Below are 14,241 nucleotides of genomic sequence, written 5' to 3' on the forward strand. Positions count from 1 at the left end.
CAGATTTAGTATGCTCTCATTTTGGTCTGTATGTAGTAACCATTACATGTATACTAGACTCTTGTTAGGAGTTTGAAAATGACAAACACAAATCATTTTTCTCTTCATTATCATCTTTTATACTTAAAAATACTGAGTATAGGTTTTGTGCACTGATATTCATAGGCACCAAACAGTTGAAGAGGGCAGGAGAAATTTTCTGTTTCCTTACTGTTCCACTTACAGTAGAGCAAATATTCATTTATATGCTGTTTTTAAAAATCTTGACATAGGCATGAGCACTTATAAAAGGCTTCCATGCAACATTTGCCCTAAGTGTGTCTTTCCCCTAGGCACATAATTATCCTGAGAAGCATCCCTGCGTGCAGTTAAGATGCAGCTCAACAGAATCCACATCTTAACTCTGTTACATTTTATCCACATGGAACATCTCAGGAACTCTGTTTGCTATAAGAATTCCTAGGTTGCAGTATAAGGGTAAATGAAGGAGTAAAGTGGATTTAGGATAGCTGTCCCCATGTCTTTCTCCTCATAACTTTTTTCTTCCTTATCAATATTTGTTTGACTTTTTAAATGTCAAGTGCATCCGTATATGCCTTTCTACCTGGGGTTTATGTGCAAAGAATGAGAGAATGAGAATGAAATTCTGACAGTTTCAGACACTAGTAAAAATGCATGGAATGCAGTTCTGGGATGCTTCCTTTGAAGTGAAGACACTTAACCAAAAATAATATATTATTTTGGTGGGCTTGTATTTTATAGTTTCTCTTAAAAATTGTTTGGTTGCCATCCAGAGGGCTCTTTTATGAAGAATCTATATAAACTACTAAAATATTTCTTAGGACCTTTTTGGTGAATTTGATCATAAAATTAAAAAGCGTGTATGTGTTTTATAAAGGCATACCTCTGTTAAGAAGGCTGGTTTTATGTTTGCCTTTTCTTCTCTACTTTGATGACCACCCTAGCTGTTCCTTTCTCCAGACCACCGTACTTTTCAAACTTGATTCTTCTTGTCACAGCTCTCTATAACATCAGTTAAAATCAGCTGCCTCAACTCTTTGAGGATTTTTGTGCATAGGATGGCATTGTGAAACATAGGGAAATGGCAGTCTTACTAACAAAACAGGACCTATCTCTGGCCAAAAAGAAAAAGAAAAAAAAAAACTAACAACTTAGGAGGTCCAGATAATTACCAATATAAAATGGTGTTCACAGATAAAATCTTGTCTCAGCAGAGTAGGAAGGCCATCTTCTGTTGGCGATGTTCCCTACAAATATTACCAATACAGCTTATAGCACCAATAGGTGTCTGTGATGGAGAAGAGCAGACTATGAACTGAGCCTGGAGTAGAAAATTTTTGAGAAACAGCAACAGTCCTAGATGTGAAAAAGATAGATCTGTGTGATCCCTTACATTTAGAACTTATACTTTCTTATTTACAATGGTTAAAGCAGCACATATTTTTAAAAAATAGTTAATGGGAGAATGTTGCAGGTAATGTGGTATAAATGTTAATGAGAAGAGAAATACTGCTCTGCTGAAAATAGAGTCCTGAAGGCTGAGTTTGGCACTGTTTCATCACTGTGCAACTTTCTTCTTGATGGCAGCTAGCTCTTTCTGAAGTTCAGTAAAGTTGGGGGCGGTTTTCAAGTTTGTAATCCTAACACCTCAGCATTATTTTGTTAAAATACTCTCTGGACACTGCCAAGAGACTGATATCCAGTATCTTCTTTCCACTTGCTCTTGTGCTTGCTGATTTGTCATTCCAGGCTATGGACAGACCCCCTAAGCTGAAAGTCTCCCAGAGGAGGATGCCAAAGCTCCGTGCGTCACTCTCAGAACGATATCTCCCATAATTAAGAGCTTCTGGTGCTGTCCATTTAATGGGAATCTGCTTTAAGTCAGAAGATGAATACACACCACCATCCTCTTGACGAGACATTCCAAAGTCACTGATTTTCAGAACATTATTTTCACCTCCAGGCAGTTTCTTGCAGCAAGGTCCCTGTGTATACATTTTTTACTCGAGATACGCCATCCAGAATCAGCATCTAATGAAAATTTCACTAACTGAGTTTTAGTTCATTCTTCTTTCTCAGAAAAGGAGAGGAAATCGCCTCCTGGAACCAGTTCCTTAATGATGTAGATAGGCCGTCTTTGTGTGCGAACTCCTATACGTTTGACAGTACTGGGATGATTATATTGCTTGAGGATTTTGGCTTCTAGTAAAAATTTTAATTTCAGTTCCTGGGGAAGATGTTGTTGACATATTTTAACAGCAACAGCAATTTTATCCTTTAATGTGCCCTTAAATGTGTCACCAAGATATCCCTTGCCAAGTAATTCTTGTAATGTGACACCTTTATGATTGAGAGCCCATTTCTTATTCTCCTAGTTATGACCACACTGTGATACCATGATGCTCTTAATTGGAACATTGACTTTTTTTTGCAATTTAAACAATTGGGATAAAATTCATATAACTTCAAATTTGCCTTTTATTTTATTTTATTTTTTTTTTTTTTGAGACCAAGTCTCGCTCTTGTCTCCCAGGCTGGAGTGCAGTGGCGCGATCTCGGCTCACTGCAACCTCTGCCTCCTTCCTGGGTTGAAGCGATTCTCCTTCCTCAGCCTCCTGAGTAGCTGGGACTACAGGCGTGCACCGCCACGCCTGGCTAATTTTTGTATTTTTAGTAGAGATAGGGGTTTCACCATGTTAGCCAGGATGGTCTCGATCTCCTGACCTGGTGATCTACCCACCTTGGCCTCCCAAAGTGTTGGGATTACAGGCGTGAGCCACCACTCCCGGCCTCAGATTTGCCATTTTAAAGTGTACAATTCAGTGGTTTTTAGTATATCCGCTGTGTTGTGCAAGCATCACTGCTGTCTAATTCTGGAACACTTCTATCACCCCAAAAAGAAACTCCATGCCTATTAGCAGTCACTCCCAATTCTTCCCTTCCTCAGCCCCTGGAAATTAGTAATGTACTTTCTGTTTCTATGATTTTGCCTGTTTTGGACATTTCATTTAAATGGAATTATGCAATAATTTGTGGCCTTTTGTGTTTGGCTTTCACTTAGCATCATGTTCTCAAGGCTCATCCATGTTGTGGCATGTATCAACTCCATTCCTTTTTATGGCTAAATGATGTTTCATTGTATGAGTGTGTACCACATTTTATTTATCCATTCAGCAATTAATGGACAGGAACAATGGCTTTTAAGTATTAAATTGTAAGTTCAACATTAAATGTATCCACAGTTATTGATAATGTCAAGATTATACATGGTGTGAACAGAATGCTGTGTAGAAATGATATGTAAATTATTTGTCAGCATTTCATGTAAGTGTGATTATTTTCTAAGGACCCTTCTAGCCCTGGTTTTAAGAAATATGTGAATGTAGTATTTTCATCAATAAAGTTTAATGCATTAAGCATTAGCTTAAAATTTGAATGAAGGCAGATGTGAAGATATTTGCCACATGTTGTAATAATCATGTTTTGAAATTATTTCAATATGAAGTATTTGAAAAATGTCAATACATAAAGGAAAGGAAATGAGTATAATTAAGTCAATATATTTTTAAAGCAATTTTTATAATTTAGCAGACACTGCATCTTAATATAAGTTACTATTAAAATTGTGTCCTTGTGAAAAATGTGATGTCATTTTTCTTTTTTTGTTGACCATGTAAAATAGGTTACTTTTCTTTGCTACATTTTCTATTTACTTTTGATAAGCTATTGCTTGCCCCTGTGGAAAGTTTTACTTGTTGCTCCGTTTTTTTCTCCCTACCCCCACCCCTCTCTCCCACATGCACACAATGTTCAGGTTTTTTTTTAAGTCATCATTAGTGTGTTTATCTTTAATGGTTTCTAAGAATGGACAAAAAGAAACACACAAATATTTCATCCTTTTCTGGGGACTCAAGTCTTTGTTACTGATGGAACTCATTAACTTTTCTTTCTTTCTTAAACCTTCCTCCCTCCTTACCTTTTCCTCTTCCTTCCTTCTTCTCTTCTTCCTTTCTTCTCCCCTCCCTCCTTTCATTCTCCTTCTCTCCTTCTCCCTTCCTTTTCTCCTACCTCCTTTGACTAACTGTCCCTCCCCTACTCCCTCCTTTCCTTCCTTCCTTCTTCTCTATCAATATAATCACTTTGTTTCTTTCAGGTGAGATTGGAGTGGAACTGTTCAGCTGCGACCAGAAATTTATTTTCCTGAGTAAATTGCCAAGAATTAAGAATGAAGAGGGCCATTTGCATCTCCTTAAATTATTCAGTTATCTGCTTTATTGCTCCATGTGGAAAACTTAAAATTGTTAAGTTGTGCATTACTGTATTTTAACTTGTTGCTTAGTTTCTACATGTTTATTTTCAGTAATGGCTGAAAGTGTTAACTGTTCCATACTTATAGCACAATGTGCTGCATAAGGTTACCTGTGTACAGAGTTTTACTTTAGTTTAACTAAATATTGCCTGGGTTCAGTTTTTATTTCCATTCTGAAATGCTTCCTTTTTATTGTTTGAAACTGAAAATAAACAATTGTTGAACCATTTTGATTTTACCTCATTTTAAAACTCAGTTTTAATTTATTATTTGGCTTGTTCTTAATATTAGTCACTAAAAGCAATGGGAGCATTGTCTTATGAAATGCTTAGGAATCATTTTATATAGTACATGTACAACATTAAACGTGTTTAAAAAAGAAAAAGGTACCAGCGCTCACTTGTCCCTTGCCATTTTTTCTTGTAATTATGTTAGACAAATCTTGGCGGCGGGGGGATCAAAACATAATTGTTTTAATTCTACAGCTATAGGAGCTTTGTATTGCTAAACTTTCGTCTGGAAAAGTTTCACAGTGACATTTTTAAAAGAGAATTTTTTTATCTACCGAATTCTACCAGTGTAACCTTTTTTCTAAATAAACAATAGTTTTCTCAAATGGTTGTATATTATTGTGTATATTGTTGCTTATTCAAAATGACATAGCAAAGATAATTCATTAAGGTTCCTAGCCCTTCTCAGTTCTTATTCCGTGGGCTACATTATTTTCAAATGACATATCATCCGATAATAGGAAAATATCCTCTTTGATTACCTCTATAGTTGGAGTAAACAGTGGACTGATATCATGCCTGGATTTGTCCATTTATTCTTCAGTTCCTTGGAAACAATACCTATGCAAATTAAAATTTTCAGAGAATGACAAAAAGGATATACTTTTTTAAAGAACTGAGAAATGCTGAGCATATTTTAAATGAATTGGCAAAAGGGTATAAATCTTGATACCCTTTTCAGGTAATTGTAATTTGCAAAAATCGATGAGCAGAATATTTATGGGAGGGTGATGTATTCAGTGACTGTTGAGTGCTTATAATGTGCCTGACATAAAAATAGATGTTTTGTTAGAGTGACTTCTGACTTTGAGAAAATAACTATGGCTTATGTCAAAATTATTTGTCTGAAAGATATCAGAAAGAACTTTCCAGTTGTTAAATATGCATTCATACTTTAAAGGTTTCATGATTGTGATTTTGAACTAGAAAGTTTACTACTAATTAGATAGCATCAGTATACCTTCTTCCTGTTGCCCCAAATCATCAAACACAGGTAATCAGTTCTGGCCTTGCTAGAAATGCATTGATGATGGAAAATACTATCTTTGGATTAACTATGTAAAAATAATATATATTGGAAGTAGGAAATCTGTTTGTATAGTGCTAGCTATTTTAGGGCATCTACTCTGTTCTAGGTCCAAAGAAGTATAAGACCGGTCTCGAGAGTGCTTCCAATCTAGTTTGGAATGCTAGATTGAATTCCAAATGAATGCTATAGGGGGCCAGCAAACTTTTTTTGTAAAGGGCCAGATAGTAAATATTTGTGGCCTTGCAGGCCATGTGGTTCCCATTGCAACTACTAAGCTCTGCCACTGTATTGTTGATGCAGTTATAAATAATATGTAAGTGAATAAGCATGGCTGAGTTAAGTAAAAGTTTATTTACAAAACAGGTGGAAGCCTACATTTGGCCTGCAGGCCATAGTTTGCCAACCCCTTCTATAAAGAGTAGAGAGTCCTATAGGGTATTCATTAAAAAATATTTGAGGGTGGGAGATGGGTGAGGGATAAAAGACCACATACTGGGTACAGTGCACACTGCTTGGGTGATGGGTGCAGCAAAATCTCAGAAATCACCACTAAATAACTTATTCATGTAACCAAACACCACCTGTTCCCCAAAAACCTATTGAAATATATGAGTGCCTCTTATGTATCAGAGGTGCAGCCATGAGCAAAACAAACCCCTGTCCTCATGGAACTTCCATTCTAGTCAGTGGAGGCAGACAACAAATCATGTTACTTGGAGGGAGGTCCTCTGAGGAAGAATAAACCTGGATAAGGAGACTGGGGTGAGGCCGAATTTACTACTGATTACACAGTGACTATGGAGTGAAGATGAACGAAGCAGGACATTTTGAGGCAGTTATCACAGTATGAATATTTTATTATCGAGTAATGTGTCTGATTCCCAACCCATCTTTGAACCTTTTACATGAAAGTAATATGCAGGATCTCTCTCTCTCTCTCTCTCTCTCGTTCTAGTGGGTGGCATCTAGCTTGCCATTTTCTAGAAAGGAGTTCTTGACTAAAGGCTCATGAATGAGCTTGGGGGATATTTACGGGCCTTCCAGAATCCCAGAAATTGGGTACAAGTTTGTGTTATGTACACTTTTCTGAGTCTATAGCTTTTGCCAGATTCTCAAGAAAATAGGCCTAAGGTGGTACGTTTGTTTTTCTGGGTCTTGTTCCAAAGGTGTTTGAGACCTTTATAACTAATGCTGAATTTTTGGGGGGATGGTGAGAAGGTGGAAGACAGTTGTCTGTATATCTACCTTGGATTATATGGTAGGGGCTAAAGTTAGAGCAGCAGCCTTCCTTGCCTTGGCAAATAATCTAGAAGTGATTTGCAATTTGTTGGAAAGTAACTGGTCCATGGTATAGGACCATTTCCTCTTTTAAGGAGGCACTTTAGCCAAACATGGGCAGACATCCTAGTAGCCTTTTTTTTTTTTTTTGACAATTATGTGATTGATTTATTTCTACTGTACTATGATCCAAAAATGATTTATGAAAAAAACAGTGCAGTATCTTTAAATGAGAAAATTTGTTTCTGGGTGAAATTAATAACCTAACTGAAGCTATTACCCCAAAATGTCGTGTATAAGTGGGCCATGGAGAAACTGGCAGGCCACAAAGAGAAGGTAATGTGATTAGTTATAGGAACTAGTGTCCATCAAATATAAAGTTAGTTGCAGCGGAGAAGAATGTTTCCTGGCACCGAGGCCTGAAAGAAACTTCTTTTTTTTTTTTGCAGAAAATTTGGGAATTTTATTTTATTTTTATTTTATTTTTTTTTAATTTATTTATTATTATTGTACTTTAAGTTGTAGGGTACATGTGCATAACGTGCAGGTTTGTTACATATGTATACTTGTGCCATGTTGGTGTGCTGCACCCATCAACTCATCATTTACATCAGGTATCACTCCCAATGCAATCCCTCCCCCTTCCCCCCTCCCCATGATAGGCCCCTGTGTGTGATGTTCCCCTTCCTGAGTCCAAGAAAGAAACTTCTTTGCATTCACAAAGCAGTCATGTCTTTTCAGTGGATAAAACAAAGGAATGTGCCTTGTAAATGATCTTGAGTATTACCCGATGGCCAACACCTTAGTTCATTCTAGTAAGGTTATTCTACAATGACACTGGAACATGCGGTCCAGGCATGCGGGTCTCTGATGATTTGTTTCAGTCCAGGAAAACATTTTTAAATATTTGGGACAGGGTTTGTACACTGGGATTTATTATAGCCTTGTTTTTTATGTTTGTAAAGATTAGGAAACTCATGCAACTGTTGTTTGGTTCCCATGATGCAAGTAATATGAACAAGACCTGTTTAGTGTAAAAGCTTTGCCTGCCCTTTGTTTCATTTTTATGGATGGTTATCTCTAAGGCTGCCTCTTAGATAGAATGAAGCTTGTAATACTGTAACTGCTTAATGTTCTATCTCACTACTTATCAGAAATGTGGTTTAAATGCTTAAGTTGTTTGTTTTCATTTTTTTTGAGACAGGGTCTCACTGTTGCCCATGCTGGAGTGCAGTGGTGCGATCTTGGCTCATGGCAGCCTCCACCTCCTGTGCTCAAGTGATTCTCTTGCCTCAGCCTCCCGAATAGCCGGAATTATAGGCACGTGCCACCATGCATGGCTAATTTTTGTATTTTCAGTAGAGATCGGGTTTCACCATGTTGGCCAGGCTGGTCTCGAACTCCTGACCTCAAGTGATCCGCCCACCTCGTAAATGTTTAAGTTTTAAAAATTGAAGTAACATTTCTACAGACACTATCTTTCAGGGCCAAGGAGATTTTATTGGGTCCAGAGCTGAGAATAAAAAAAGGAGCTGCTTAAAAGATGGTAATTCATGCTAATCGAACACAGATTTTCTTCTATTTATAGACACGAGTAGACATAAGAACAAGAGGAGGGATGTTGGAAGTAGTGATTAAAGGAAGTGTGGCAACCTGAGAAAATAAACCTTAATGTAAAAAATTCTGGTTTTGTTCCTGATTCTTAGGTACTGTTTTAAGCTGTAATGAATGGCCATTTCTAAATGGATCAGGCTTAAAAAGCTTAATTCCTTTGATGTGTTGCTAAATGGATGTGGTTAACAGAGGAAGGAGAGGGAACAGAGATGATTCTGATTGGGCACAGGGCACATAAGCTTGAGAAATACATAATTGCAGATGAGAAACAGCCTTCATTTCATGGTTAGGAGCTAGAAAATGACCTGGCACTTAACCTCTAGCTTAGTCTGACCTCTGATTTTTGTTAGATGACAGCTAGATGTCCTTGGGCTCGAGTATCAGACCAATGGACAGCTATTATTACCTCTATCCTCACAAAATTTTCTTATATTTTAACCAGAATGATACTGTACTTTGTTCAAGGCTTTCTTGATCCTAATTTCATGTGGTATGTAATAGTACTTATCTCCTATTGCATATATCATCATTATCAAAGAACGCTTCTGAATTGTAATTGGATATGCCATTGCTAGGTACTATTATACAGCATCTTTTCTGCTTTCTGGAATAATTGATCCAAGACATCAGTAAGACAGACAAACATGCTAAGCAAGAAACAATATGTAAAATGAGTAAGGTATCCATACCACGTGCAGCTGGGGACCAGGTGGTACATTTTAAGAGTTGGTGAATACTCAGTAAGAATTACCTCAGACTAAGTGTGATTTGAGAAGTTTTTTGTCCACAACAGGTTCATCTAGGAAAATTTTATAAAGGATTTGGGCTTTAAGGAAGCCAGTTGATTTCTACTTAGACCTAGAGGGTATAGGTCTTTTGGGGTCTCGTTTAACTCTTAAGTTGGCACTGGCAGAGAGTGAATGTTGAATTTGGAATTCTGAACAATTCTGGTATTATGCAGAATCTTTGAAGCCAATTTGTTATACTAGCCCAGGAATTGATCAGATTTGAGAGACAAATGGTCTCTACCTCTTTGGGTACTTTTCCATGCTGTCTCAATATTTTCCCCCTTTTTTGGTCTTAAAAAAACCCCTGACATCATCAGTCTTTTATTGCTTTAACCAGTGTTAATCACACTTTTCATATCTTTACAGGTAATTAAAAAGTTGTTGTCTCTATGTCAAGATGACTTTCCTTATCCATTTCTATTCCTCTGAGTGGGGATGAACTCCACTGAAGCTTCTTACACTTTCTCGCTTGATCTTCACAATGCCCTTCTGCTAATGAGTTAAATCTAACAATACGTGTCAAGTACCTAAAACAGGACCTAGTACCTGGCAGGTACTCAATAACTAGTAGCAGTTGTTGTTATTAGTGGTAGTATTTATACCAGTACTTTCCACACTGAGAATTATTAGAATGAATTGAGAAACTTTTGGAGGTCCCCACATCAAGTATATTGAATCAGATTTTCTTAGAGTGGTGGCTTGGAGTATTTTTTACAAACAGTTCCTCAGGTGATTCCAAAGTAAGGATAACATTTGGGAATTACAGAGTTAAACCATCACACAATCCCCACATCTCTGTTCTTAATTTTGGACAGAACTCAGAGACTTCTTATTTCTGGAGGTGATAAGTATATTATGTCCCAGAGACAACCCATGCCTAGAAAGGAATATTGTAAAATCGATAGCAATAGCCTCTGTCCTGGTATCAGAGTTTATCAACTTTGCTAGCCCATGCTACTCTTGTTCACGGACCCCCTGACTTTTCCAGCGTTCCTTTACTGACCTTTCTGGATCTCACCTCTTGTTAGATTAGCTGTATATTGTCAGCAAGCATCTGCTACTGAAATAAGCAGTTTCAAGTTCAGAACGTTTTTTGATACCACTTACACCTCCTTTAACTTTATCTGTAGCAGTTCACTTTTATATTATTGGACTTGTGTTTAGGACTGGATTTTGTCCTTCATTCCTTGTTTTTCCTTGCAAAACAAACTGATGGTGAAGGGGTGTATGTATAAATGCTTAATAATTTAATGCTATAAATTTCCCTCTAATCACTATTCCAACTAGATCCCACAAATTTGATGTGTGACATTATAATTTTCATTCAGCTCAAAATGTTTTCCAATTTCTGTTTACTTTTTCTTTGACCCATGTGTGTTGCTTGATTTTCAAGTATTTGCAGATTTTCCAGATGTCTTTCTGTTGTTATCTAATTTAGTCTTATGTGGTCAAAGAACATACTGTGAATTATTTAAATCCTCTCAAATTTACTGGGACTTGTTTTATGGTCTAGTAGCTGGTCTTCTATGGTGAATATTCCACATGCCCTTGAAAAGAATGTGCATTTTGTTGTTGTTGGATGTAGTATTCTATAAATGCCAATTAGGTCAAGTTGGTTGGTGGTGTTCCAAGTCTTCTGTATTCTTGCTAATTTATTTTCTGCTTGGTCTGTCAATTACTAAGAAAAGCATGTTGAAATCTGCAAATACAATTGTGGATTTGTATTATTTCTTCTTTTGGTTTTGTCATTTCTTTGCTTCATGTATTTTGAAACTTTGTTATTAAGTATATACACATTTAAGATTATATACTCTAGGTGAGTTGACCCCTTTATCAAAATGAAATATTCCTCTTTATCCCTAGTAATACTCCTTATTCTAAATTCTACTTTCATATTAATATAACCTCTCCAGATTTCTTTTTCTTGTATTTGCATAGTATATTTTCTATTCTTTTTCTTGAAAATGAGTTTCTTGGTTTTTAATCCAATTTGACAATCTCTGCCTTTAGTTTGAAAGTTTACACCATACATTTAATGTAATTGTCGATATTGTTGTGTTTACATTTGGCATCCTGCTACTTTCTGTTTGTTGCATCTTCTCTTTTTTTTTTCTTTTCCTGCCTTCTTTTAAATGGATTGTGCCTCAGTTTTCCCATTTATAAAATGAGGCTAATAACCATTTTATAAGGTTGTCCTGAGGATTAAATGACATTTATACAAAGTGTTTAGATGAGGCCTGGCACACATTTTTATGTGGAGCTTGAGAAATACTAGTTTTTAAAAATTAGGAGATGGAGAACTCATTGGGATAGCAACTCTTCAAAGGTTTTGGGTTCTAGATCTGCTTATGTATGCACATGTAAGGTGCAGGTTGTTGTACAAGTGTGGTTTGAGTGGGCCTCTAAAGGCCTTAGCTCTAAAACATCTACTAGCTAGCTGTGGTATGAGAAATTCTCATAGTTAAGCACTTTACAGAGACTTCTGGAGATTTCCATATTCATTGAGGTAAGGTATTATGTGAGGGGGCCATCAGTTCTCACACTAGCACTGAAATATGGATGATTTCTGATGATACCCCATCATGCTCCTATTTCCTATTCCTAGGAAAGCCTTGGGAGGTTGGGCAGGTAAATGTACATAGGCAAAAGTCAGTGAAAAGGACAAAGCCTGATCCTGGGAAGGGAGCCACAATGGGTAGCCCAGATGGTTCCTCGAAGGTGAAAGGAGAGGTGGGAAAGTTGCCAAAAAGGACCTAGCCCAGTTGGTTTTACCTTGGACTGATTTGTGAAGTTAAACTTCTGAGTTTTGTATTTGCTTGGTTTACCTCAGTTTCAGTGTAGATGAAATGTGTCCCAAATGATATTTAACTATTCGACTCTTGAATAGTTGACTAGGTCATACTTTACAGTTATCTCCAAAACATGAGGTGGCTTGTTTGGAAGTCTAAGCAGTAGTGGCTTTGGAGCAGTCGTGCTTTTCCCTCTTTTTCATTTTCACTGAGAATTTGTTTGGTCCCTCTGAACTCTTCCCACATTCATCTAGAATATAAGCTGCATGAGAGCAGGGACTGTGTAATGCCAGCCTCTAACATAGTACATGGCATATTGTAGGTATTCAATAAATATTTATTGAAAGAATGAACAATTTGTCGTTTCCTCCAAATGAATAGAAATCTTTTTGATCAGATAAACATCATTATTACCCGCTTTACTCATTGCCCTCATGGATCTTTAGTTCATCTCACCTGGACCATTAGCCTCCTCTAAATTGAGCACCAAACTTAGACCATGGGTTCAATACTGTCCCTGGGCTGGAGGAGTATGAAAAGTGCTATACAAGTGTCTCAGCAGCTCAGGATTAGCCTTGCTGCTGGTACAGCTTCAACTTTGGGTGCAGGTTTTGGTGGTAGGATTTTTCTTCTGCCTCTTATGGCTAACTGTACCTGTGCATCCAAGTTCCATAAACAGAGCCCTTGTTCTGTATCTCAGTTTATCTAGAGTTGGTGTCCATGTCTTATACACAGTCCATCATAGCTGAGTCCCTAATACCTGTTGCTCAGCCTACCATACTCCTCTTCCCCAATACACGTTCAGGGTTATGGTAGCTTTAAGGGACTTGAGAGAGGTTAAAGACATCGGGAGAGGAATATTAGCAGAACAGAGGGTGCCACACCTCAGCTTGGCCTTTTGGGAATTTTTTTTTTCCAAATTGCTCTGTGAAAGGAAGGGAAAGGAGACCTTTTTCCTCTTCTCTCCTGCACTGCAGCCTATTGCTCTTAGGATCCAGAATACAGACTAGTGCTAGTGGTCCCATGGTTGAGGTCATAGGCTTCTGGGAGCTGGTCTAAAAACTCAAACCACCCTTTGTTTTTATGGGAAAATATGTTCTACTCAAACAGTTCACTTACAGATAAGTTTTGGAATACAGCTCATCGATAAATTAGAGATGGTTATTAAGCTAATCAGACAGGCTTTCCCCACTAGGGAGCCTGAGTAAATGGATTTGCAGGTTGGTCTCTATATCAAAAATGAGTGTCACTCCTTTTCTATAACTCTGGACAAATAGCAGATTTTTTTTTTCTTTTCAAGGTTGGTATAATTATTTTTGACAGAAAATGTATTGGCTGAAGGAAATACTCTTCTATTTTGGTGGTAGAAGTCATTATTTGGGGAAGGACATCAGCTTAGGGCAACTTTTAAAAACATTGGAGTTAGGCTGCACGCAGTGACTCATGCCTTAATTCCAGCACTTGGGGAGGCTGAGGTGGAAGTATCCTTTGAGCCTAGGAATTCAAAACCAGCCTGGGAAACATAGCAAGACCCGGTTTCTACAAAAAATAAAAAAAATTAGCCGGACATGGTTGACACATGCCTATAGTCCCAGCTACTCAGGAGGCTGAGGTGGGAGGATTGCTTGAGCCCAGGAGGTCAAGGCTGCAGTGAGCTCTGATTGTGCCACTGTGCTCTAGCCTGGACAACAGAGACACTGTCTCCATTAAAACAAAAGATTGGAGTTTTAATTTTTCAAATACATTTTTTCTTTATAACTAAAATAACACTAATTGAGGCAATTTACATGACAAATTTTCCCAGGGTCTCTAACCCTTCAATTTTGTTGGCAGACAAGAAATATTGATGTCTACTGTCCTGGAAACAAGAATATGCTAACCTTTGAAGAAAGAACATTTTGTGTAATAGAAGACATCAGCCTGGGGACCTTTCATGTAATCCTTTCTAATCATTTTAGAATCAGTATATTAAAAGATGGTCATTAGGAGTATTTCAAGGGCCACATCCCATTGCTCCCTGCAGGATATGTCCAGGGGAGTTCTGACTTTGCCTGCTGGCCTAAATATAGTCTTAAATCTTTGTCAAAGTAACAAATTGATGTCCAACATGCACTCTCTGCCT

At 37.4% G+C, this 14,241-nt stretch overlaps 1 protein-coding gene, 1 long non-coding RNA gene and 1 pseudogene across 9 annotated transcripts in view; 2 read left to right on the forward strand and 1 right to left on the reverse strand.

Annotated features, from left to right (window-relative positions):
• The window catches only part of LOC105468432 (THO complex subunit 2), a 133,489-nt gene extending 128,543 nt beyond the window's left edge, over positions 1 to 4,946 (forward strand). For 5 of the 8 annotated variants that reach the window (XM_011718576.3, XM_071089321.1, XM_011718580.3 and 2 more), the window contains exon 39: positions 1,771 to 4,946. The gene's annotated coding sequence lies outside the window, so the exon portion shown is untranslated. The remainder of the gene's footprint in view (positions 1 to 1,770) is intronic. The other 3 variants (XM_011718577.2, XM_071089323.1, XM_011718585.2) reach the window with 1 other exon arrangement.
• On the reverse strand, positions 1,772 to 4,054 carry LOC112424405 (tyrosine-protein kinase Fer-like; annotated as a pseudogene).
• Positions 4,947 to 13,760: 8,814 nt separating the features above from the next.
• The window catches only part of LOC139360902 (uncharacterized), a 75,673-nt gene continuing 75,192 nt past the window's right edge, over positions 13,761 to 14,241 (forward strand). Inside the window, exon 1 of the long non-coding RNA XR_011618485.1 lies at positions 13,761 to 14,054. This is a non-coding gene — a long non-coding RNA (uncharacterized lncRNA). The remainder of the gene's footprint in view (positions 14,055 to 14,241) is intronic.

The sequence above is a fragment of the Macaca nemestrina genome, chromosome X (genome assembly GCF_043159975.1).
Source record: "Macaca nemestrina isolate mMacNem1 chromosome X, mMacNem.hap1, whole genome shotgun sequence".
Lineage (NCBI taxonomy): Eukaryota > Metazoa > Chordata > Mammalia > Primates > Cercopithecidae > Macaca > Macaca nemestrina.